The 25,207-nt window shown below is 35.3% G+C and overlaps 20 pseudogenes; all 20 read left to right on the plus strand.

Moving 5' to 3' along the window:
• Nucleotides 1-644: 644 nt before the first annotated feature.
• LOC145644603 (5S ribosomal RNA) lies at nt 645-763 on the plus strand (annotated as a pseudogene).
• A 794-nt stretch (nt 764-1,557) lies between these two features.
• On the plus strand, nt 1,558-1,678 carry LOC145645636 (5S ribosomal RNA; annotated as a pseudogene).
• Nucleotides 1,679-3,388: 1,710 nt separating this feature from the next.
• Nucleotides 3,389-3,509, plus strand: LOC145645637 (5S ribosomal RNA; annotated as a pseudogene).
• Nucleotides 3,510-4,743: 1,234 nt separating this feature from the next.
• LOC145645638 (5S ribosomal RNA) lies at nt 4,744-4,864 on the plus strand (annotated as a pseudogene).
• A 684-nt stretch (nt 4,865-5,548) lies between these two features.
• On the plus strand, nt 5,549-5,669 carry LOC145645640 (5S ribosomal RNA; annotated as a pseudogene).
• A 1,598-nt stretch (nt 5,670-7,267) lies between these two features.
• Nucleotides 7,268-7,388, plus strand: LOC145645641 (5S ribosomal RNA; annotated as a pseudogene).
• A 1,598-nt stretch (nt 7,389-8,986) lies between these two features.
• On the plus strand, nt 8,987-9,107 carry LOC145645642 (5S ribosomal RNA; annotated as a pseudogene).
• Nucleotides 9,108-10,593: 1,486 nt separating this feature from the next.
• Nucleotides 10,594-10,714, plus strand: LOC145645643 (5S ribosomal RNA; annotated as a pseudogene).
• A 684-nt stretch (nt 10,715-11,398) lies between these two features.
• Nucleotides 11,399-11,519, plus strand: LOC145645644 (5S ribosomal RNA; annotated as a pseudogene).
• A 1,598-nt stretch (nt 11,520-13,117) lies between these two features.
• On the plus strand, nt 13,118-13,238 carry LOC145645646 (5S ribosomal RNA; annotated as a pseudogene).
• Nucleotides 13,239-14,724: 1,486 nt separating this feature from the next.
• On the plus strand, nt 14,725-14,845 carry LOC145645647 (5S ribosomal RNA; annotated as a pseudogene).
• Nucleotides 14,846-16,331: 1,486 nt separating this feature from the next.
• LOC145645648 (5S ribosomal RNA) lies at nt 16,332-16,452 on the plus strand (annotated as a pseudogene).
• A 684-nt stretch (nt 16,453-17,136) lies between these two features.
• LOC145645649 (5S ribosomal RNA) lies at nt 17,137-17,257 on the plus strand (annotated as a pseudogene).
• Nucleotides 17,258-17,940: 683 nt separating this feature from the next.
• Nucleotides 17,941-18,061, plus strand: LOC145645650 (5S ribosomal RNA; annotated as a pseudogene).
• A 1,600-nt stretch (nt 18,062-19,661) lies between these two features.
• LOC145645652 (5S ribosomal RNA) lies at nt 19,662-19,782 on the plus strand (annotated as a pseudogene).
• Nucleotides 19,783-20,577: 795 nt separating this feature from the next.
• Nucleotides 20,578-20,698, plus strand: LOC145645653 (5S ribosomal RNA; annotated as a pseudogene).
• Nucleotides 20,699-21,492: 794 nt separating this feature from the next.
• LOC145645654 (5S ribosomal RNA) lies at nt 21,493-21,613 on the plus strand (annotated as a pseudogene).
• A 683-nt stretch (nt 21,614-22,296) lies between these two features.
• On the plus strand, nt 22,297-22,417 carry LOC145645655 (5S ribosomal RNA; annotated as a pseudogene).
• A 794-nt stretch (nt 22,418-23,211) lies between these two features.
• On the plus strand, nt 23,212-23,332 carry LOC145646059 (5S ribosomal RNA; annotated as a pseudogene).
• A 685-nt stretch (nt 23,333-24,017) lies between these two features.
• On the plus strand, nt 24,018-24,138 carry LOC145645656 (5S ribosomal RNA; annotated as a pseudogene).
• The last annotated feature ends 1,069 nt before the right edge of the window (nt 24,139-25,207 follow it).

Consider the following 25,207-nt stretch of genomic DNA (forward strand, 5'->3'; position numbering starts at 1 on the left):
CCTGAATGTGAAGTGCAGTGATTCATCAAAATACTATCTTTTAGCACCTTGGACTATGAGATGCTGTAAGCTTCTCTTGCATCACATTAATTTACTTTCAAGATGACATGCTAGGATGTGAAGTGCAGTGATTAATTAAAAAAAATTATCTGTTAGCACCTGGGAATAGCAGATGCTGTAAGTTTTTCTTGCATCACTTTAATTTAATATGCAACTGACATGCTTGTAAGTGAAGTGTACAGATTAAATAGAAATCTATTAGTACCAGGGAATAGCAGGTGCTGTAAGATTTTATTGCATCCCTTAAATTTATGTTCAAGCTATCAAGCTCAAATTTGAAGTGCAGTGAATAATTAAATCAAACTATCTGTTAGCACCTGGGAATAGCAGATGCTGTAAGTTTTTATTGCATCACTTTAATTTACTCTCCAACTGACATGCTTGAATGTGAAGTGCAGTGATTAATAAAAAAACTGTCTGTTAGTGCCTCCGAATACCAGATGTTGTAAGCTTTTATTGCATCATTTTAATTTACTTTCAAGATAACATTCTAGAATGTCAAGTGCAGGGATTAATAAAAAAAAATGTCAGATTGGTCTTTGATCATATTTTCTATGATTAGGCAATTTGAGTAAGTGTTTAAGGTTTACGGCCATACCAGCTTCAGAATGTCCAATCTCATCTGAACTTGGAAGCTAAGCAAGTTTGTGCCTGAATAGTACTGAGGTGGGACCCTATCTAGGAATACCAGGTGCTGTAGGCTTTTCTTGCATCACTTTAATTTACTTTCAAGCTGACATTCTCAAATGTGAAGTGCAGTGATTAATAAAAAAAACTATCTGTTAGCACCTGGGAATAGCAGATGCTGTAATTTTTTTTTGCATCACTTTCATTTACTCTCCAACTCACATGCCTGAATGTGAAGTGCAGTGATTCATCAAAAAACTATCTTTTAGCACCTTGGACTACGAGCTGTTGTAAGCTTCTCCTGCATCACATTAATTTACTTTCAAGATGACATGCTAGGATGTGAAGTGCAGTGATTAATTAAAAAAAACTATCTGTTAGCACCTGGGAATAGCAGATGCTGTAAGTTTTTCTTGCATCACTTTAATTTAATATGCAACTGACATGCTTGTAAGTGAAGTGTACAGATTAAATAGAAATCTATTAGTACCAGGGAATAGCAGGTGCTGTAAGATTTTATTGCATCCCTTAAATTTATGTTCAAGCTATCAAGCTCAAATTTGAAGTGCAGTGAATAATTAAATCAAACTATCTGTTAGCACCTGGGAATAGCAGATGCTGTAAGTTTTTATTGCATCACTTTAATTTACTCTCCAACTGACATGCTTGAATGTGAAGTGCAGTGATTAATAAAAAAAACTGTCTGTTAGTGCCTCCGAATACCAGATGTTGTAAGCTTTTATTGCATCATTTTAATTTACTTTCAAGATAACATTCTAGAATGTCAAGTGCAGGGATTAATAAAAAAAAATGTCAGATTGGTCTTTGATCATATTTTCTATGATTAGGCAATTTGAGTAAGTGTTTAAGGTTTACGGCCATACCAGCTTCAGCACGCCTCCAATCTCATCTGAACTTGGAAGCTAAGCAAGTTTGTGCCTGGATAGTACTGAGGTGGGACCCTACCTAGGAATACCATGTGCTGTGAGCTTTTCTTGCATCACTTTAATTTACTTTCAAGCTGACATTCTCAAATGTGAAGTGCAGTGATTAATAAAAAAAACTATCTGTTAGCACCTGGGAATAGCAGATGCTGTAATTTTTTTTTGCATCACTTTCATTTACTCTCCAACTCACATGCCTGAATGTGAAGTGCAGTGATTCATCAAAAAACTATCTTTTAGCACCTTGGACTACGAGCTGTTGTAAGCTTCTCCTGCATCACATTAATTTACTTTCAAGATGACATGCTAGGATGTGAAGTGCAGTGATTAATTAAAAAAAACTATCTGTTAGCACCTGGGAATAGCAGATGCTGTAAGTTTTTCTTGCATCACTTTAATTTAATATGCAACTGACATGCTTGTAAGTGAAGTGTACAGATTAAATAGAAATCTATTAGTACCAGGGAATAGCAGGTGCTGTAAGATTTTATTGCATCCCTTAAATTTATGTTCAAGCTATCAAGCTCAAATTTGAAGTGCAGTGAATAATTAAATCAAACTATCTGTTAGCACCTGGGAATAGCAGATGCTGTAAGTTTTTATTGCATCACTTTAATTTACTCTCCAACTGACATGCTTGAATGTGAAGTGCAGTGATTAATAAAAAAAAACTGTCTGTTAGTGCCTCCGAATACCAGATGTTGTAAGCTTTTATTGCATCATTTTAATTTACTTTCAAGATAACATTCTAGAATGTCAAGTGCAGGGATTAATAAAAAAAAATGTCAGATTGGTCTTTGATCATATTTTCTATGATTAGGCAATTTGAGTAAGTGTTTAAGGTTTACGGCCATACCAGCTTCAGCACGCCTCCAATCTCATCTGAACTTGAAAGCTAAGCAAGTTTGTGCCTGGATAGTACTGAGGTGGGACCCTACCTAGGAATACCATGTGTTGTGAGCTTTTCTTGCATCACTTTAATTTACTTTCAAGCTGACATTCTCAAATGTGAAGTGCAGTGATTAATAAAAAAAACTATCTGTTAGCACCTGGGAATAGCAGATGCTGTAAGTTTTTTTTGCATCACTTTCATTTACTCTCCAACTCACATGCCTGAATGTGAAGTGCAGTGATTCATCTAAAAACTATCTTTTAGCACCTTGGACTACGAGCTGCTGTAAGCTTCTCCTGCATCACATTAATTTACTTTCAAGATGACATGCTAGGATGTGAAGTGCAGTGATTAATTAAAAAAAACTATCTGTTAGCACCTGGGATTAGCAGATGCTGTAAGTTTTTCTTGCATCACTTTAATTTAATATGCAACTGACATGCTTGTAAGTGAAGTGTACAGATTAAATAGAAATCTATTAGTACCAGGGAATAGCAGGTGCTGTAAGATTTTATTGCATCCCTTAAATTTATGTTCAAGCTATCAAGCTCAAATTTGAAGTGCAGTGAATAATTAAATCAAACTATCTGTTAGCACCTGGGAATAGCAGATGCTGTAAGTTTTTATTGCATCACTTTAATTTACTCTCCAACTGACATGCTTGAATGTGAAGTGCAGTGATTAATAAAAAAAACTGTCTGTTAGTGCCTCCGAATACCAGATGTTGTAAGCTTTTATTGCATCATTTTAATTTACTTTCAAGATAACATTCTAGAATGTCAAGTGCAGGGATTAATAAAAAAAAATGTCAGATTGGTCTTTGATCATATTTTCTATGATTAGCCAATTTGAGTAAGTATTTAAGGTTTACGGCCATACCAGCTTCAGCACGCCTCCAATCTCATCTGAACTTGGAAGCTAAGCAAGTTTGTGCCTGGATAGTACTGAGGTGGGACCCTACCTAGGAATACCATGTGCTGTGAGCTTTTCTTGCATCACTTTAATTTACTTTCAAGCTGACATTCTCAAATGTGAAGTGCAGTGATTAATAAAAAAAATTATCTGTTAGCACCTGGGAATAGCAGATGCTGTAAGTTTTTTTTGCATCACTTTCATTTACTCTCCAACTCACATGCCTGAATGTGAAGTGCAGTGATTAATTAAAAAAAACTATCTGTTAGCACCTGGGAATAGCAGATGCTGTAAGTTTTTCTTGCATCACTTTAATTTAATATGCAACTGACATGCTTGTAAGTGAAGTGTACAGATTAAATAGAAATCTATTAGTACCAGGGAATAGCAGGTGCTGTAAGATTTTATTGCATCCCTTAAATTTATGTTCAAGCTATCAAGCTCAAATTTGAAGTGCAGTGAATAATTAAATCAAACTATCTGTTAGCACCTGGGAATAGCAGATGCTGTAAGTTTTTATTGCATCACTTTAATTTACTCTCCAACTGACATGCTTGAATGTGAAGTGCAGTGATTAATAAAAAAAACTATCTGTTAGCACCTGGGAATAGCAGATGCTGTAAGTTTTTTTTGCATCACTTTCATTTACTCTCCAACTCACATGCCTGAATGTGAAGTGCAGTGATTCATCTAAAAACTATCTTTTAGCACCTTGGACTACGAGCTGCTGTAAGCTTCTCCTGCATCACATTAATTTACTTTCAAGATGACATGCTAGGATGTGAAGTGCAGTGATTAATAAAAAAAAACTATCTGTTAGCACCTGGGAATAGCAGATGCTGTAAGTTTTTCTTGCATCACTTTAATTTAATATGCAACTGACATGCTTGTAAGTGAAGTGTACAGATTAAATAGAAATCTATTAGTACCAGGGAATAGCAGGTGCTGTAAGATTTTATTGCATCCCTTAAATTTATGTTCAAGCTATCAAGCTCAAATTTGAAGTGCAGTGAATAATTAAATCAAACTATCTGTTAGCACCTGGGAATAGCAGATGCTGTAAGTTTTTATTGCATCACTTTAATTTACTCTCCAACTGACATGCTTGAATGTGAAGTGCAGTGATTAATAAAAAAACTGTCTGTTAGTGCCTCCGAATACCAGATGTTGTAAGCTTTTATTGCATCATTTTAATTTACTTTCAAGATAACATTCTAGAATGTCAAGTGCAGGGATTAATAAAAAAAAATGTCAGATTGGTCTTTGATCATATTTTCTATGATTAGGCAATTTGAGTAAGTGTTTAAGGTTTACGGCCATACCAGCTTCAGCACGCCTCCAATCTCATCTGAACTTGGAAGCTAAGCAAGTTTGTGCCTGGATAGTACTGAGGTGGGACCCTACCTAGGAATACCATGTGCTGTGAGCTTTTCTTGCATCACTTTAATTTACTTTCAAGCTGACATTCTCAAATGTGAAGTGCAGTGATTAATAAAAAAAACTATCTGTTAGCACCTGGGAATAGCAGATGCTGTAAGTTTTTTTTGCATCACTTTCATTTACTCTCCAACTCACATGCCTGAATGTGAAGTGCAGTGATTAATTAAAAAAAACTATCTGTTAGCACCTGGGAATAGCAGATGCTGTAAGTTTTTCTTGCATCACTTTAATTTAATATGCAACTGACATGCTTGTAAGTGAAGTGTACAGATTAAATAGAAATCTATTAGTACCAGGGAATAGCAGGTGCTGTAAGATTTTATTGCATCCCTTAAATTTATGTTCAAGCTATCAAGCTCAAATTTGAAGTGCAGTGAATAATTAAATCAAACTATCTGTTAGCACCTGGGAATAGCAGATGCTGTAAGTTTTTATTGCATCACTTTAATTTACTCTCCAACTGACATGCTTGAATGTGAAGTGCAGTGATTAATAAAAAAAACTGTCTGTTAGTGCCTCCGAATACCAGATGTTGTAAGCTTTTATTGCATCATTTTAATTTACTTTCAAGATAACATTCTAGAATGTCAAGTGCAGGGATTAATAAAAAAAAATGTCAGATTGGTCTTTGATCATATTTTCTATGATTAGCCAATTTGAGTAAGTATTTAACGTTTACGGCCATACCAGCTTCAGCACGCCTCCAATCTCATCTGAACTTGGAAGCTAAGCAAGTTTGTGCCTGGATAGTACTGAGGTGGGACCCTACCTAGGAATACCATGTGCTGTGAGCTTTTCTTGCATCACTTTAATTTACTTTCAAGCTGACATTCTCAAATGTGAAGTGCAGTGATTAATAAAAAAAATTATCTGTTAGCACCTGGGAATAGCAGATGCTGTAAGTTTTTTTTGCATCACTTTCATTTACTCTCCAACTCACATGCCTGAATGTGAAGTGCAGTGATTAATTAAAAAAAACTATCTGTTAGCACCTGGGAATAGCAGATGCTGTAAGTTTTTCTTGCATCACTTTAATTTAATATGCAACTGACATGCTTGTAAGTGAAGTGTACAGATTAAATAGAAATCTATTAGTACCAGGGAATAGCAGGTGCTGTAAGATTTTATTGCATCCCTTAAATTTATGTTCAAGCTATCAAGCTCAAATTTGAAGTGCAGTGAATAATTAAATCAAACTATCTGTTAGCACCTGGGAATAGCAGATGCTGTAAGTTTTTATTGCATCACTTTAATTTACTCTCCAACTGACATGCTTGAATGTGAAGTGCAGTGATTAATAAAAAAAACTGTCTGTTAGTGCCTCCGAATACCAGATGTTGTAAGCTTTTATTGCATCATTTTAATTTACTTTCAAGATAACATTCTAGAATGTCAAGTGCAGGGATTAATAAAAAAAAATGTCAGATTGGTCTTTGATCATATTTTCTATGATTAGGCAATTTGAGTAAGTGTTTAAGGTTTATGGCCATACCAGCTTCAGCACGCCTCCAATCTCATCTGAACTTGAAAGCTAAGCAAGTTTGTGCCTGGATAGTACTGAGGTGGGACCCTACCTAGGAATACCATGTGTTGTGAGCTTTTCTTGCATCACTTTAATTTACTTTCAAGCTGACATTCTCAAATGTGAAGTGCAGTGATTAATAAAAAAAACTATCTGTTAGCACCTGGGAATAGCAGATGCTGTAAGTTTTTTTTGCATCACTTTCATTTACTCTCCAACTCACATGCCTGAATGTGAAGTGCAGTGATTCATCTAAAAACTATCTTTTAGCACCTTGGACTACGAGCTGCTGTAAGCTTCTCCTGCATCACATTAATTTACTTTCAAGATGACATGCTAGGATGTGAAGTGCAGTGATTAATTAAAAAAAACTATCTGTTAGCACCTGGGAATAGCAGATGCTGTAAGTTTTTCTTGCATCACTTTAATTTAATATGCAACTGACATGCTTGTAAGTGAAGTGTACAGATTAAATAGAAATCTATTAGTACCAGGGAATAGCAGGTGCTGTAAGATTTTATTGCATCCCTTAAATTTATGTTCAAGCTATCAAGCTCAAATTTGAAGTGCAGTGAATAATTAAATCAAACTATCTGTTAGCACCTGGGAATAGCAGATGCTGTAAGTTTTTATTGCATCACTTTAATTTACTCTCCAACTGACATGCTTGAATGTGAAGTGCAGTGATTAATAAAAAAACTGTCTGTTAGTGCCTCCGAATACCAGATGTTGTAAGCTTTTATTGCATCATTTTAATTTACTTTCAAGATAACATTCTAGAATGTCAAGTGCAGGGATTAATAAAAAAAAATGTCAGATTGGTCTTTGATCATATTTTCTATGATTAGGCAATTTGAGTAAGTGTTTAAGGTTTACGGCCATACCAGCTTCAGCACGCCTCCAATCTCATCTGAACTTGGAAGCTAAGCAAGTTTGTGCCTGGATAGTACTGAGGTGGGACCCTACCTAGGAATACCATGTGCTGTGAGCTTTTCTTGCATCACTTTAATTTACTTTCAAGCTGACATTCTCAAATGTGAAGTGCAGTGATTAATAAAAAAAACTATCTGTTAGCACCTGGGAATAGCAGATGCTGTAAGTTTTTTTTGCATCACTTTCATTTACTCTCCAACTCACATGCCTGAATGTGAAGTGCAGTGAATAATTAAATCAAACTATCTGTTAGCACCTGGGAATAGCAGATGCTGTAAGTTTTTATTGCATCACTTTAATTTAATATGCAACTGACATGCTTGTAAGTGAAGTGTACAGATTAAATAGAAATCTATTAGTACCAGGGAATAGCAGGTGCTGTAAGATTTTATTGCATCCCTTAAATTTATGTTCAAGCTATCAAGCTCAAATTTGAAGTGCAGTGAATAATTAAATCAAACTATCTGTTAGCACCTGGGAATAGCAGATGCTGTAAGTTTTTATTGCATCACTTTAATTTACTCTCCAACTGACATGCTTGAATGTGAAGTGCAGTGATTAATAAAAAAAACTGTCTGTTAGTGCCTCCGAATACCAGATGTTGTAAGCTTTTATTGCATCATTTTAATTTACTTTCAAGATAACATTCTAGAATGTCAAGTGCAGGGATTAATAAAAAAAAATGTCAGATTGGTCTTTGATCATATTTTCTATGATTAGGCAATTTGAGTAAGTGTTTAAGGTTTATGGCCATACCAGCTTCAGCACGCCTCCAATCTCATCTGAACTTGAAAGCTAAGCAAGTTTGTGCCTGGATAGTACTGAGGTGGGACCCTACCTAGGAATACCATGTGTTGTGAGCTTTTCTTGCATCACTTTAATTTACTTTCAAGCTGACATTCTCAAATGTGAAGTGCAGTGATTAATAAAAAAAACTATCTGTTAGCACCTGGGAATAGCAGATGCTGTAAGTTTTTTTTGCATCACTTTCATTTACTCTCCAACTCACATGCCTGAATGTGAAGTGCAGTGATTCATCTAAAAACTATCTTTTAGCACCTTGGACTACGAGCTGCTGTAAGCTTCTCCTGCATCACATTAATTTACTTTCAAGATGACATGCTAGGATGTGAAGTGCAGTGATTAATTAAAAAAAACTATCTGTTAGCACCTGGGAATAGCAGATGCTGTAAGTTTTTCTTGCATCACTTTAATTTAATATGCAACTGACATGCTTGTAAGTGAAGTGTACAGATTAAATAGAAATCTATTAGTACCAGGGAATAGCAGGTGCTGTAAGATTTTATTGCATCCCTTAAATTTATGTTCAAGCTATCAAGCTCAAATTTGAAGTGCAGTGAATAATTAAATCAAACTATCTGTTAGCACCTGGGAATAGCAGATGCTGTAAGTTTTTATTGCATCACTTTAATTTACTCTCCAACTGACATGCTTGAATGTGAAGTGCAGTGATTAATAAAAAAACTGTCTGTTAGTGCCTCCGAATACCAGATGTTGTAAGCTTTTATTGCATCATTTTAATTTACTTTCAAGATAACATTCTAGAATGTCAAGTGCAGGGATTAATAAAAAAAAATGTCAGATTGGTCTTTGATCATATTTTCTATGATTAGGCAATTTGAGTAAGTGTTTAAGGTTTACGGCCATACCAGCTTCAGCACGCCTCCAATCTCATCTGAACTTGGAAGCTAAGCAAGTTTGTGCCTGGATAGTACTGAGGTGGGACCCTACCTAGGAATACCATGTGCTGTGAGCTTTTCTTGCATCACTTTAATTTACTTTCAAGCTGACATTCTCAAATGTGAAGTGCAGTGATTAATAAAAAAAACTATCTGTTAGCACCTGGGAATAGCAGATGCTGTAAGTTTTTCTTGCATCACTTTAATTTAATATGCAACTGACATGCTTGTAAGTGAAGTGTACAGATTAAATAGAAATCTATTAGTACCAGGGAATAGCAGGTGCTGTAAGATTTTATTGCATCCCTTAAATTTATGTTCAAGCTATCAAGCTCAAATTTGAAGTGCAGTGAATAATTAAATCAAACTATCTGTTAGCACCTGGGAATAGCAGATGCTGTAAGTTTTTATTGCATCACTTTAATTTACTCTCCAACTGACATGCTTGAATGTGAAGTGCAGTGATTAATAAAAAAAACTGTCTGTTAGTGCCTCCGAATACCAGATGTTGTAAGCTTTTATTGCATCATTTTAATTTACTTTCAAGATAACATTCTAGAATGTCAAGTGCAGGGATTAATAAAAAAAAATGTCAGATTGGTCTTTGATCATATTTTCTATGATTAGCCAATTTGAGTAAGTGTTTAAGGTTTACGGCCATACCAGCTTCAGCACGCCTCCAATCTCATCTGAACTTGGAAGCTAAGCAAGTTTGTGCCTGGATAGTACTGAGGTGGGACCCTACCTAGGAATACTATGTGTTGTGAGCTTTTCTTGCATCACTTTAATTTACTTTCAAGCTGACATTCTCAAATGTGAAGTGCAGTGATTAATAAAAAAAACTATCTGTTAGCACCTGGGAATAGCAGATGCTGTAAGTTTTTTTTGCATCACTTTCATTTACTCTCCAACTCACATGCCTGAATGTGAAGTGCAGTGATTCATCTAAAAACTATCTTTTAGCACCTTGAACTACGAGCTGCTGTAAGCTTCTCCTGCATCACATTAATTTACTTTCAAGATGACATGCTAGGATGTGAAGTGCAGTGATTAATTAAAAAAAACTATCTGTTAGCACCTGGGAATAGCAGATGCTGTAAGTTTTTCTTGCATCACTTTAATTTAATATGCAACTGACATGCTTGTAAGTGAAGTGTACAGATTAAATAGAAATCTATTAGTACCAGGGAATAGCAGGTGCTGTAAGATTTTATTGCATCCCTTAAATTTATGTTCAAGCTATCAAGCTCAAATTTGAAGTGCAGTGAATAATTAAATCAAACTATCTGTTAGCACCTGGGAATAGCAGATGCTGTAAGTTTTTATTGCATCACTTTAATTTACTCTCCAACTGACATGCTTGAATGTGAAGTGCAGTGATTAATAAAAAAACTGTCTGTTAGTGCCTCCGAATACCAGATGTTGTAAGCTTTTATTGCATCATTTTAATTTACTTTCAAGATAACATTCTAGAATGTCAAGTGCAGGGATTAATAAAAAAAAATGTCAGATTGGTCTTTGATCATATTTTCTATGATTAGGCAATTTGAGTAAGTGTTTAAGGTTTACGGCCATACCAGCTTCAGCACGCCTCCAATCTCATCTGAACTTGGAAGCTAAGCAAGTTTGTGCCTGGATAGTACTGAGGTGGGACCCTACCTAGGAATACCATGTGCTGTGAGCTTTTCTTGCATCACTTTAATTTACTTTCAAGCTGACATTCTCAAATGTGAAGTGCAGTGATTAATAAAAAAAACTATCTGTTAGCACCTGGGAATAGCAGATGCTGTAAGTTTTTTTTGCATCACTTTCATTTACTCTCCAACTCACATGCCTGAATGTGAAGTGCAGTGATTAATTAAAAAAAACTATCTGTTAGCACCTGGGAATAGCAGATGCTGTAAGTTTTTCTTGCATCACTTTAATTTAATATGCAACTGACATGCTTGTAAGTGAAGTGTACAGATTAAATAGAAATCTATTAGTACCAGGGAATAGCAGGTGCTGTAAGATTTTATTGCATCCCTTAAATTTATGTTCAAGCTATCAAGCTCAAATTTGAAGTGCAGTGAATAATTAAATCAAACTATCTGTTAGCACCTGGGAATAGCAGATGCTGTAAGTTTTTATTGCATCACTTTAATTTACTCTCCAACTGACATGCTTGAATGTGAAGTGCAGTGATTAATAAAAAAAACTGTCTGTTAGTGCCTCCGAATACCAGATGTTGTAAGCTTTTATTGCATCATTTTAATTTACTTTCAAGATAACATTCTAGAATGTCAAGTGCAGGGATTAATAAAAAAAAATGTCAGATTGGTCTTTGATCATATTTTCTATGATTAGCCAATTTGAGTAAGTATTTAACGTTTACGGCCATACCAGCTTCAGCACGCCTCCAATCTCATCTGAACTTGGAAGCTAAGCAAGTTTGTGCCTGGATAGTACTGAGGTGGGACCCTACCTAGGAATACCATGTGCTGTGAGCTTTTCTTGCATCACTTTAATTTACTTTCAAGCTGACATTCTCAAATGTGAAGTGCAGTGATTAATAAAAAAAATTATCTGTTAGCACCTGGGAATAGCAGATGCTGTAAGTTTTTTTTGCATCACTTTCATTTACTCTCCAACTCACATGCCTGAATGTGAAGTGCAGTGATTAATTAAAAAAAACTATCTGTTAGCACCTGGGAATAGCAGATGCTGTAAGTTTTTCTTGCATCACTTTAATTTAATATGCAACTGACATGCTTGTAAGTGAAGTGTACAGATTAAATAGAAATCTATTAGTACCAGGGAATAGCAGGTGCTGTAAGATTTTATTGCATCCCTTAAATTTATGTTCAAGCTATCAAGCTCAAATTTGAAGTGCAGTGAATAATTAAATCAAACTATCTGTTAGCACCTGGGAATAGCAGATGCTGTAAGTTTTTATTGCATCACTTTAATTTACTCTCCAACTGACATGCTTGAATGTGAAGTGCAGTGATTAATAAAAAAAACTGTCTGTTAGTGCCTCCGAATACCAGATGTTGTAAGCTTTTATTGCATCATTTTAATTTACTTTCAAGATAACATTCTAGAATGTCAAGTGCAGGGATTAATAAAAAAAAATGTCAGATTGGTCTTTGATCATATTTTCTATGATTAGGCAATTTGAGTAAGTGTTTAAGGTTTATGGCCATACCAGCTTCAGCACGCCTCCAATCTCATCTGAACTTGAAAGCTAAGCAAGTTTGTGCCTGGATAGTACTGAGGTGGGACCCTACCTAGGAATACCATGTGTTGTGAGCTTTTCTTGCATCACTTTAATTTACTTTCAAGCTGACATTCTCAAATGTGAAGTGCAGTGATTAATAAAAAAAACTATCTGTTAGCACCTGGGAATAGCAGATGCTGTAAGTTTTTTTTGCATCACTTTCATTTACTCTCCAACTCACATGCCTGAATGTGAAGTGCAGTGATTCATCTAAAAACTATCTTTTAGCACCTTGGACTACGAGCTGCTGTAAGCTTCTCCTGCATCACATTAATTTACTTTCAAGATGACATGCTAGGATGTGAAGTGCAGTGATTAATTAAAAAAAACTATCTGTTAGCACCTGGGAATAGCAGATGCTGTAAGTTTTTCTTGCATCACTTTAATTTAATATGCAACTGACATGCTTGTAAGTGAAGTGTACAGATTAAATAGAAATCTATTAGTACCAGGGAATAGCAGGTGCTGTAAGATTTTATTGCATCCCTTAAATTTATGTTCAAGCTATCAAGCTCAAATTTGAAGTGCAGTGAATAATTAAATCAAACTATCTGTTAGCACCTGGGAATAGCAGATGCTGTAAGTTTTTATTGCATCACTTTAATTTACTCTCCAACTGACATGCTTGAATGTGAAGTGCAGTGATTAATAAAAAAACTGTCTGTTAGTGCCTCCGAATACCAGATGTTGTAAGCTTTTATTGCATCATTTTAATTTACTTTCAAGATAACATTCTAGAATGTCAAGTGCAGGGATTAATAAAAAAAAATGTCAGATTGGTCTTTGATCATATTTTCTATGATTAGGCAATTTGAGTAAGTGTTTAAGGTTTACGGCCATACCAGCTTCAGCACGCCTCCAATCTCATCTGAACTTGGAAGCTAAGCAAGTTTGTGCCTGGATAGTACTGAGGTGGGACCCTACCTAGGAATACCATGTGCTGTGAGCTTTTCTTGCATCACTTTAATTTACTTTCAAGCTGACATTCTCAAATGTGAAGTGCAGTGATTAATAAAAAAAACTATCTGTTAGCACCTGGGAATAGCAGATGCTGTAAGTTTTTCTTGCATCACTTTAATTTAATATGCAACTGACATGCTTGTAAGTGAAGTGTACAGATTAAATAGAAATCTATTAGTACCAGGGAATAGCAGGTGCTGTAAGATTTTATTGCATCCCTTAAATTTATGTTCAAGCTATCAAGCTCAAATTTGAAGTGCAGTGAATAATTAAATCAAACTATCTGTTAGCACCTGGGAATAGCAGATGCTGTAAGTTTTTATTGCATCACTTTAATTTACTCTCCAACTGACATGCTTGAATGTGAAGTGCAGTGATTAATAAAAAAAACTGTCTGTTAGTGCCTCCGAATACCAGATGTTGTAAGCTTTTATTGCATCATTTTAATTTACTTTCAAGATAACATTCTAGAATGTCAAGTGCAGGGATTAATAAAAAAAAATGTCAGATTGGTCTTTGATCATATTTTCTATGATTAGCCAATTTGAGTAAGTGTTTAAGGTTTACGGCCATACCAGCTTCAGCACGCCTCCAATCTCATCTGAACTTGGAAGCTAAGCAAGTTTGTGCCTGGATAGTACTGAGGTGGGACCCTACCTAGGAATACTATGTGTTGTGAGCTTTTCTTGCATCACTTTAATTTACTTTCAAGCTGACATTCTCAAATGTGAAGTGCAGTGATTAATAAAAAAAACTATCTGTTAGCACCTGGGAATAGCAGATGCTGTAAGTTTTTTTTGCATCACTTTCATTTACTCTCCAACTCACATGCCTGAATGTGAAGTGCAGTGATTCATCTAAAAACTATCTTTTAGCACCTTGAACTACGAGCTGCTGTAAGCTTCTCCTGCATCACATTAATTTACTTTCAAGATGACATGCTAGGATGTGAAGTGCAGTGATTAATTAAAAAAAACTATCTGTTAGCACCTGGGAATAGCAGATGCTGTAAGTTTTTCTTGCATCACTTTAATTTAATATGCAACTGACATGCTTGTAAGTGAAGTGTACAGATTAAATAGAAATCTATTAGTACCAGGGAATAGCAGGTGCTGTAAGATTTTATTGCATCCCTTAAATTTATGTTCAAGCTATCAAGCTCAAATTTGAAGTGCAGTGAATAATTAAATCAAACTATCTGTTAGCACCTGGGAATAGCAGATGCTGTAAGTTTTTATTGCATCACTTTAATTTACTCTCCAACTGACATGCTTGAATGTGAAGTGCAGTGATTAATAAAAAAACTGTCTGTTAGTGCCTCCGAATACCAGATGTTGTAAGCTTTTATTGCATCATTTTAATTTACTTTCAAGATAACATTCTAGAATGTCAAGTGCAGGGATTAATAAAAAAAAATGTCAGATTGGTCTTTGATCATATTTTCTATGATTAGGCAATTTGAGTAAGTGTTTAAGGTTTACGGCCATACCAGCTTCAGCACGCCTCCAATCTCATCTGAACTTGGAAGCTAAGCAAGTTTGTGCCTGGATAGTACTGAGGTGGGACCCTACCTAGGAATACCATGTGCTGTGAGCTTTTCTTGCATCACTTTAATTTACTTTCAAGCTGACATTCTCAAATGTGAAGTGCAGTGATTAATAAAAAAAACTATCTGTTAGCACCTGGGAATAGCAGATGCTGTAAGTTTTTCTTGCATCACTTTAATTTAATATGCAACTGACATGCTTGTAAGTGAAGTGTACAGATTAAATAGAAATCTATTAGTACCAGGGAATAGCAGGTGCTGTAAGATTTTATTGCATCCCTTAAATTTATGTTCAAGCTATCAAGCTCAAATTTGAAGTGCAGTGAATAATTAAATCAAACTATCTGTTAGCACCTGGGAATAGCAGATGCTGTAAGTTTTTATTGCATCACTTTAATTTACTCTCCAACTGACATGCTTGAATGTGAAGTGCAGTGATTAATAAAAAAAACTGTCTGTTAGTGCCTCCGAATACCAGATGTTGTAAGCTTTTATTGCATCATTTTAATTTACTTTCAAGATAACATTCTAGAATGTCAAGTGCAGGGATTAATAAAAAAAAATGTCAGATTGGTCTTTGATCATATTTTCTATGATTAGCCAATTTGAGTAAGTGTTTAAGGTTTACGGCCATACCAGCTTCAGCACGCCTCCAATCTCATCTGAACTTGGAAGCTAAGCAAGTTTGTGCCTGGATAGTACTGAGGTGGGACCCTACCTAGGAATACTATGTGTTGTGAGCTTTTCTTGCATCACTTTAATTTACTTTCAAGCTGACATTCTCAAATGTGAAGTGCAGTGATTAATAAAAAAAACTATCTGTTAGCACCTGGGAATAGCAGATGCTGTAAGTTTTTTTTGCATCACTTTCATTTACTCTCCAACTCACATGCCTGAATGTGAAGTGCAGTGATTCATCTAAAAACTATCTTTTAGCACCTTGAACTACGAGCTGCTGTAAGCTTCTCCTGCATCACATTAATTTACTTTCAAGATGACATGCTAGGATGTGAAGTGCAGTGATTAATTAAAAAAAACTATCTGTTAGCACCTGGGAATAGCAGATGCTGTAAGTTTTTCTTGCATCACTTTAATTTAATATGCAACTGACATGCTTGTAAGTGAAGTGTACAGATTAAATAGAAATCTATTAGTACCAGGGAATAGCAGGTGCTGTAAGATTTTATTGCATCCCTTAAATTTATGTTCAAGCTATCAAGCTCAAATTTGAAGTGCAGTGAATAATTAAATCAAACTATCTGTTAGCACCTGGGAATAGCAGATGCTGTAAGTTTTTATTGCATCACTTTAATTTACTCTCCAACTGACATGCTTGAATGTGAAGTGCAGTGATTAATAAAAAAACTGTCTGTTAGTGCCTCCGAATACCAGATGTTGTAAGCTTTTATTGCATCATTTTAATTTACTTTCAAGATAACATTCTAGAATGTCAAGTGCAGGGATTAATAAAAAAAAATGTCAGATTGGTCTTTGATCATATTTTCTATGATTAGGCAATTTGAGTAAGTGTTTAAGGTTTACGGCCATACCAGCTTCAGCACGCCTCCAATCTCATCTGAACTTGGAAGCTAAGCAAGTTTGTGCCTGGATAGTACTGAGGTGGGACCCTACCTAGGAATACCATGTGCTGTGAGCTTTTCTTGCATCACTTTAATTTACTTTCAAGCTGACATTCTCAAATGTGAAGTGCAGTGATTAATAAAAAAAACTATCTGTTAGCACCTGGGAATAGCAGATGCTGTAAGTTTTTTTTGCATCACTTTCATTTACTCTCCAACTCACATGCCTCAATGTGAAGTGCAGTGATTAATTAAAAAAAACTATCTGTTAGCACCTGGGAATAGCAGATGCTGTAAGTTTTTCTTGCATCACTTTAATTTAATATGCAACTGACATGCTTGTAAGTGAAGTGTACAGATTAAATAGAAATCTATTAGTACCAGGGAATAGCAGGTGCTGTAAGATTTTATTGCATCCCTTAAATTTATGTTCAAGCTATCAAGCTCAAATTTGAAGTGCAGTGAATAATTAAATCAAACTATCTGTTAGCACCTGGGAATAGCAGATGCTGTAAGTTTTTATTGCATCACTTTAATTTACTCTCCAACTGACATGCTTGAATGTGAAGTGCAGTGATTAATAAAAAAAACTGTCTGTTAGTGCCTCCGAATACCAGATGTTGTAAGCTTTTATTGCATCATTTTAATTTACTTTCAAGATAACATTCTAGAATGTCAAGTGCAGGGATTAATAAAAAAAAATGTCAGATTGGTCTTTGATCATATTTTCTATGATTAGCCAATTTGAGTAAGTGTTTAAGGTTTACGGCCATACCAGCTTCAGCACGCCTCCAATCTCATCTGAACTTGGAAGCTAAGCAAGTTTGTGCCTGGATAGTACTGAGGTGGGACCCTACCTAGGAATACCATGTGCTGTGAGCTTTTCTTGCATCACTTTAATTTACTTTCAAGCTGACATTCTCAAATGTGAAGTGCAGTGATTAATAAAAAAAACTATCTGTTAGCACCTGGGAATAGCAGATGCTGTAAGTTTTTTTTGCATCACTTTCATTTACTCTCCAACTCACATGCCTGAATGTGAAGTGCAGTGATTAATTAAAAAAAACTATCTGTTAGCACCTGGGAATAGCAGATGCTGTAAGTTTTTCTTGCATCACTTTAATTTAATATGCAACTGACATGCTTGTAAGTGAAGTGTACAGATTAAATAGAAATCTATTAGTACCAGGGAATAGCAGGTGCTGTAAGATTTTATTGCATCCCTTAAATTTATGTTCAAGCTATCAAGCTCAAATTTGAAGTGCAGTGAATAATTAAATCAAACTATCTGTTAGCACCTGGGAATAGCAGATGCTGTAAGTTTTTATTGCATCACTTTAATTTACTCTCCAACTGACATGCTTGAATGTGAAGTGCAGTGATTAATAAAAAAACTGTCTGTTAGTGCCTCCGAATACCAGATGTTGTAAGCTTTTATTGCATCATTTTAATTTACTTTCAAGATAACATTCTAGAATGTCAAGTGCAGGGATTAATAAAAAAAAATGTCAGATTGGTCTTTGATCATATTTTCTATGATTAGGCAATTTGAGTAAGTGTTTAAGGTTTACGGCCATACCAGCTTCAGCACGCCTCCAATCTCATCTGAACTTGGAAGCTAAGCAAGTTTGTGCCTGGATAGTACTGAGGTGGGACCCTACCTAGGAATACCATGTGCTGTGAGCTTTTCTTGCATCACTTTAATTTACTTTCAAGCTGACATTCTCAAATGTGAAGTGCAGTGATTAATAAAAAAAACTATCTGTTAGCACCTGGGAATAGCAGATGCTGTAAGTTTTTTTTGCATCACTTTCATTTACTCTCCAACTCACATGCCTGAATGTGAAGTGCAGTGATTAATTAAAAAAAACTATCTGTTAGCACCTGGGAATAGCAGATGCTGTAAGTTTTTCTTGCATCACTTTAATTTAATATGCAACTGACATGCTTGTAAGTGAAGTGTACAGATTAAATAGAAATCTATTAGTACCAGGGAATAGCAGGTGCTGTAAGATTTTATTGCATCCCTTAAATTTATGTTCAAGCTATCAAGCTCAAATTTGAAGTGCAGTGAATAATTAAATCAAACTATCTGTTAGCACCTGGGAATAGCAGATGCTGTAAGTTTTTATTGCATCACTTTAATTTACTCTCCAACTGACATGCTTGAATGTGAAGTGCAGTGATTAATAAAAAAAACTGTCTGTTAGTGCCTCCGAATACCAGATGTTGTAAGCTTTTATTGCATCATTTTAATTTACTTTCAAGATAACATTCTAGAATGTCAAGTGCAGGGATTAATAAAAAAAAATGTCAGATTGGTCTTTGATCATATTTTCTATGATTAGCCAATTTGAGTAAGTGTTTAAGGTTTACGGCCATACCAGCTTCAGCACGCCTCCAATCTCATCTGAACTTGAAAGCTAAGCAAGTTTGTGCCTGGATAGTACTGAGGTGGGACCCTACCTAGGAATACCATGTGTTGTGAGCTTTTCTTGCATCACTTTAATTTACTTTTAAGCTGACATTCTCAAATGTGAAGTGCAGTGATTAATAAAAAAAACTATCTGTTAGCACCTGGGAATAGCAGATGCTGTAAGTTTTTTTTGCATCACTTTCATTTACTCTCCAACTCACATGCCTGAATGTGAAGTGCAGTGATTCATCTAAAAACTATCTTTTAGCACCTTGGACTACGAGCTGCTGTAAGCTTCTCCTGCATCACATTAATTTACTTTCAAGATGACATGCTAGGATGTGAAGTGCAGTGATTAATTAAAAAAAACTATCTGTTAGCACCTGGGAATAGCAGATGCTGTAAGTTTTTCTTGCATCACTTTAATTTAATATGCAACTGACATGCTTGTAAGTGAAGTGTACAGATTAAATAGAAATCTATTAGTACCAGGGAATAGCAGGTGCTGTAAGATTTTATTGCATCCCTTAAATTTATGTTCAAGCTATCAAGCTCAAATTTGAAGTGCAGTGAATAATTAAATCAAACTATCTGTTAGCACCTGGGAATAGCAGATGCTGTAAGTTTTTATTGCATCACTTTAATTTACTCTCCAACTGACATGCTTGAATGTGAAGTGCAGTGATTAATAAAAAAAAACTGTCTGTTAGTGCCTCCGAATACCAGATGTTGTAAGCTTTTATTGCATCATTTTAATTTACTTTCAAGATAACATTCTAGAATGTCAAGTGCAGGGATTAATAAAAAAAAATGTCAGATTGGTCTTTGATCATATTTTCTATGATTAGCCAATTTGAGTAAGTATTTAAGGTTTACGGCCATACCAGCTTCAGCACGCCTCCAATCTCATCTGAACTTGGAAGCTAAGCAAGTTTGTGCCTGGATAGTACTGAGGTGGGACCCTACCTAGGAATACCATGTGCTGTGAGCTTTTCTTGCATCACTTTAATTTACTTTCAAGCTGACATTCTCAAATGTGAAGTGCAGTGATTAATAAAAAAAACTATCTGTTAGCACCTGGGAATAGCAGATGCTGTAAGTTTTTTTTGCATCACTTTCATTTACTCTCCAACTCACATGCCTGAATGTGAAGTGCAGTGATTCATCTAAAAACTATCTTTTAGCACCTTGGACTACGAGCTGCTGTAAGCTTCTCCTGCATCACATTAATTTACTTTCAAGATGACATGCTAGGATGTGAAGTGCAGTGATTAATTAAAAAAAAACTATCTGTTAGCACCTGGGAATAGCAGATGCTGTAAGTTTTTCTTGCATCACTTTAATTTAATATGCAACTGACATGCTTGTAAGTGAAGTGTACAGATTAAATAGAAATCTATTAGTACCAGGGAATAGCAGGTGCTGTAAGATTTTATTGCATCCCTTAAATTTATGTTCAAGCTATCAAGCTCAAATTTGAAGTGCAGTGAATAATTAAATCAAACTATCTGTTAGCACCTGGGAATAGCAGATGCTGTAAGTTTTTATTGCATCACTTTAATTTACTCTCCAACTGACATGCTTGAATGTGAAGTGCAGTGATTAATAAAAAAAACTGTCTGTTAGTGCCTCCGAATACCAGATGTTGTAAGCTTTTATTGCATCATTTTAATTTACTTTCAAGATAACATTCTAGAATGTCAAGTGCAGGGATTAATAAAAAAAAATGTCAGATTGGTCTTTGATCATATTTTCTATGATTAGCCAATTTGAGTAAGTATTTAAGGTTTACGGCCATACCAGCTTCAGCACGCCTCCAATCTCATCTGAACTTGGAAGCTAAGCAAGTTTGTGCCTGGATAGTACTGAGGTGGGACCCTACCTAGGAATACCATGTGCTGTGAGCTTTTCTTGCATCACTTTAATTTACTTTCAAGCTGACATTCTCAAATGTGAAGTGCAGTGATTAATAAAAAAAACTATCTGTTAGCACCTGGGAATAGCAGATGCTGTAAGTTTTTTTTGCATCACTTTCATTTACTCTCCAACTCACATGCCTGAATGTGAAGTGCAGTGATTCATCTAAAAACTATCTTTTAGCACCTTGGACTACGAGCTGCTGTAAGCTTCTCCTGCATCACATTAATTTACTTTCAAGATGACATGCTAGGATGTGAAGTGCAGTGATTAATTAAAAAAAACTATCTGTTAGCACCTGGGAATAGCAGATGCTGTAAGTTTTTCTTGCATCACTTTAATTTAATATGCAACTGACATGCTTGTAAGTGAAGTGTACAGATTAAATAGAAATCTATTAGTACCAGGGAATAGCAGGTGCTGTAAGATTTTATTGCATCCCTTAAATTTATGTTCAAGCTATCAAGCTCAAATTTGAAGTGCAGTGAATAATTAAATCAAACTATCTGTTAGCACCTGGGAATAGCAGATGCTGTAAGTTTTTATTGCATCACTTTAATTTACTCTCCAACTGACATGCTTGAATGTGAAGTGCAGTGATTAATAAAAAAAACTGTCTGTTAGTGCCTCCGAATACCAGATGTTGTAAGCTTTTATTGCATCATTTTAATTTACTTTCAAGATAACATTCTAGAATGTCAAGTGCAGGGATTAATAAAAAAAAATGTCAGATTGGTCTTTGATCATATTTTCTATGATTAGCCAATTTGAGTAAGTATTTAAGGTTTACGGCCATACCAGCTTCAGCACGCCTCCAATCTCATCTGAACTTGGAAGCTAAGCAAGTTTGTGCCTGGATAGTACTGAGGTGGGACCCTACCTAGGAATACCATGTGCTGTGAGCTTTTCTTGCATCACTTTAATTTACTTTCAAGCTGACATTCTCAAATGTGAAGTGCAGTGATTAATAAAAAAAACTATCTGTTAGCACCTGGGAATAGCAGATGCTGTAAGTTTTTTTTGCATCACTTTCATTTACTCTCCAACTCACATGCCTGAATGTGAAGTGCAGTGATTAATAAAAAAAACTATCTGTTAGCACCTGGGAATAGCAGATGCTGTAAGTTTTTCTTGCATCACTTTAATTTAATATGCAACTGACATGCTTGTAAGTGAAGTGTACAGATTAAATAGAAATCTATTAGTACCAGGGAATAGCAGGTGCTGTAAGATTTTATTGCATCCCTTAAATTTATGTTCAAGCTATCAAGCTCAAATTTGAAGTGCAGTGAATAATTAAATCAAACTATCTGTTAGCACCTGGGAATAGCAGATGCTGTAAGTTTTTATTGCATCACTTTAATTTACTCTCCAACTGACATGCTTGAATGTGAAGTGCAGTGATTAATAAAAAAAACTGTCTGTTAGTGCCTCCGAATACCAGATGTTGTAAGCTTTTATTGCATCATTTTAATTTACTTTCAAGATAACATTCTAGAATGTCAAGTGCAGGGATTAATAAAAAAAAATGTCAGATTGGTCTTTGATCATATTTTCTATGATTAGCCAATTTGAGTAAGTATTTAAGGTTTACGGCCATACCAGCTTCAGCACGCCTCCAATCTCATCTGAACTTGGAAGCTAAGCAAGTTTGTGCCTGGATAGTACTGAGGTGGGACCCTACCTAGGAATACCATGTGCTGTGAGCTTTTCTTGCATCACTTTAATTTACTTTCAAGCTGACATTCTCAAATGTGAAGTGCAGTGATTAATAAAAAAAACTATCTGTTAGCACCTGGGAATAGCAGATGCTGTAAGTTTTTTTTGCATCACTTTCATTTACTCTCCAACTCACATGCCTGAATGTGAAGTGCAGTGATTCATCAAAAAACTATCTTTTAGCACCTTGGACTACGAGCTGTTGTAAGCTTCTCCTGCATCACATTAATTTACTTTCAAGATGACATGCTAGGACGTGAAGTGCAGTGATTAATTAAAAAAAACTATCTGTTAGCACCTGGGAATAGCAGATGCTGTAAGTTTTTCTTGCATCACTTTAATTTAATATGCAACTGACATGCTTGTAAGTGAAGTGTACAGATTAAATAGAAATCTATTAGTACCAGGGAATAGCAGGTGCTGTAAGATTTTATTGCATCCCTTAAATTTATGTTCAAGCTATCAAGCTCAAATTTGAAGTGCAGTGAATAATTAAATCAAACTATCTGTTAGCACCTGGGAATAGCAGATGCTGTAAGTTTTTATTGCATCACTTTAATTTACTCTCCAACTGACATGCTTGAATGTGAAGTGCAGTGATTAATAAAAAAAACTGTCTGTTAGTGCCTCCGAATACCAGATGTTGTAAGCTTTTATTGCATCATTTTAATTTACTTTCAAGATAACATTCTAGAATGTCAAGTGCAGGGATTAATAAAAAAAAATGTCAGATTGGTCTTTGATCATATTTTCTATGATTAGCCAATTTGAGTAAGTATTTAAGGTTGACGGCCATACCAGCTTCAGCACGCCTCCAATCTCATCTGAACTTGGAAGCTAAGCAAGTTTGTGCCTGGATAGTACTGAGGTGGGACCCTACCTAGGAATACCATGTGCTGTGAGCTTTTCTTGCATCACTTTAATTTACTTTCAAGCTGACATTCTCAAATGTGAAGTGCAGTGATTAATAAAAAAAACTATCTGTTAGCACCTGGGAATAGCAGATGCTGTAAGTTTTTTTTGCATCACTTTCATTTACTCTCCAACTCACATGCCTGAATGTGAAGTGCAGTGATTAATTAAAAAAAACTATCTGTTAGCACCTGGGAATAGCAGATGCTGTAAGTTTTTCTTGCATCACTTTAATTTAATATGCAACTGACATGCTTGTAAGTGAAGTGTACAGATTAAATAGAAATCTATTAGTACCAGGGAATAGCAGGTGCTGTAAGATTTTATTGCATCCCTTAAATTTATGTTCAAGCTATCAAGCTCAAATTTGAAGTGCAGTGAATAATTAAATCAAACTATCTGTTAGCACCTGGGAATAGCAGATGCTGTAAGTTTTTATTGCATCACTTTAATTTACTCTCCAACTGACATGCTTGAATGTGAAGTGCAGTGATTAATAAAAAAAACTGTCTGTTAGTGCCTCCGAATACCAGATGTTGTAAGCTTTTATTGCATCATTTTAATTTACTTTCAAGATAACATTCTAGAATGTCAAGTGCAGGGATTAATTAAAAAAAAATGTCAGATTGGTCTTTGATCATATTTTCTATGATTAGCCAATTTGAGTAAGTATTTAAGGTTTACGGCCATACCAGCTTCAGCACGCCTCCAATCTCATCTGAACTTGGAAGCTAAGCAAGTTTGTGCCTGGATAGTACTGAGGTGGGACCCTACCTAGGAATACCATGTGCTGTGAGCTTTTCTTGCATCACTTTAATTTACTTTCAAGCTGACATTCTCAAATGTGAAGTGCAGTGATTAATAAAAAAAACTATCTGTTAGCACCTGGGAATAGCAGATGCTGTAAGTTTTTTTTGCATCACTTTCATTTACTCTCCAACTCACATGCCTGAATGTGAAGTGCAGTGATTAATTAAAAAAAACTATCTGTTAGCACCTGGGAATAGCAGATGCTGTAAGTTTTTCTTGCATCACTTTAATTTAATATGCAACTGAAATGCTTGTAAGTGAAGTGTACAGATTAAATAGAAATCTATTAGTACCAGGGAATAGCAGGTGCTGTAAGATTTTATTGCATCCCTTAAATTTATGTTCAAGCTATCAAGCTCAAATTTGAAGTGCAGTGAATAATTAAATCAAACTATCTGTTAGCACCTGGGAATAGCAGATGCTGTAAGTTTTTATTGCATCACTTTAATTTACTCTCCAACTGACATGCTTGAATGTGAAGTGCAGTGATTAATAAAAAAAACTGTGTTAGTGCCTCCGAATACCAGATGTTGTAAGCTTTTATTGCATCATTTTAATTTACTTTCAAGATAACATTCTAGAATGTCAAGTGCAGGGATTAATAAAAAAAAATGTCAGATTGGTCTTTGATCATATTTTCTATGATTAGCCAATTTGAGTAAGTATTTAAGGTTTACGGCCATACCAGCTTCAGCACGCCTCCAATCTCATCTGATCTTGGAAGCTAAGCAAGTTTGTGCCTGGATAGTACGGAGGTGGGACCCTACCTAGGAATACCATGTGCTGTGAGCTTTTCTTGCATCACTTTAATTTACTTTCAAGCTGACATTCTCAAATGTGAAGTGCAGTGATTAATAAAAAAAACTATCTGTTAGCACCTGGGAATAGCAGATGCTGTAAGTTTTTTTTGCATCACTTTCATTTACTCTCCAACTCACATGCCTGAATGTGAAGTGCAGTGATTCATCAAAAAACTATCTTATAGCACCTTGGACTATGAGATGCTGTAAGCTTCTCTTGCATCACTTTAATTTAATTTCAAGATGACATGCTAGGAT

The sequence above is a fragment of the Electrophorus electricus genome, chromosome 13 (assembly GCF_041902795.1).
Source record: "Electrophorus electricus isolate QZ-2024a chromosome 13, ASM4190279v1, whole genome shotgun sequence".
In the NCBI taxonomy this organism is placed as follows: domain Eukaryota; kingdom Metazoa; phylum Chordata; class Actinopteri; order Gymnotiformes; family Gymnotidae; genus Electrophorus; species Electrophorus electricus.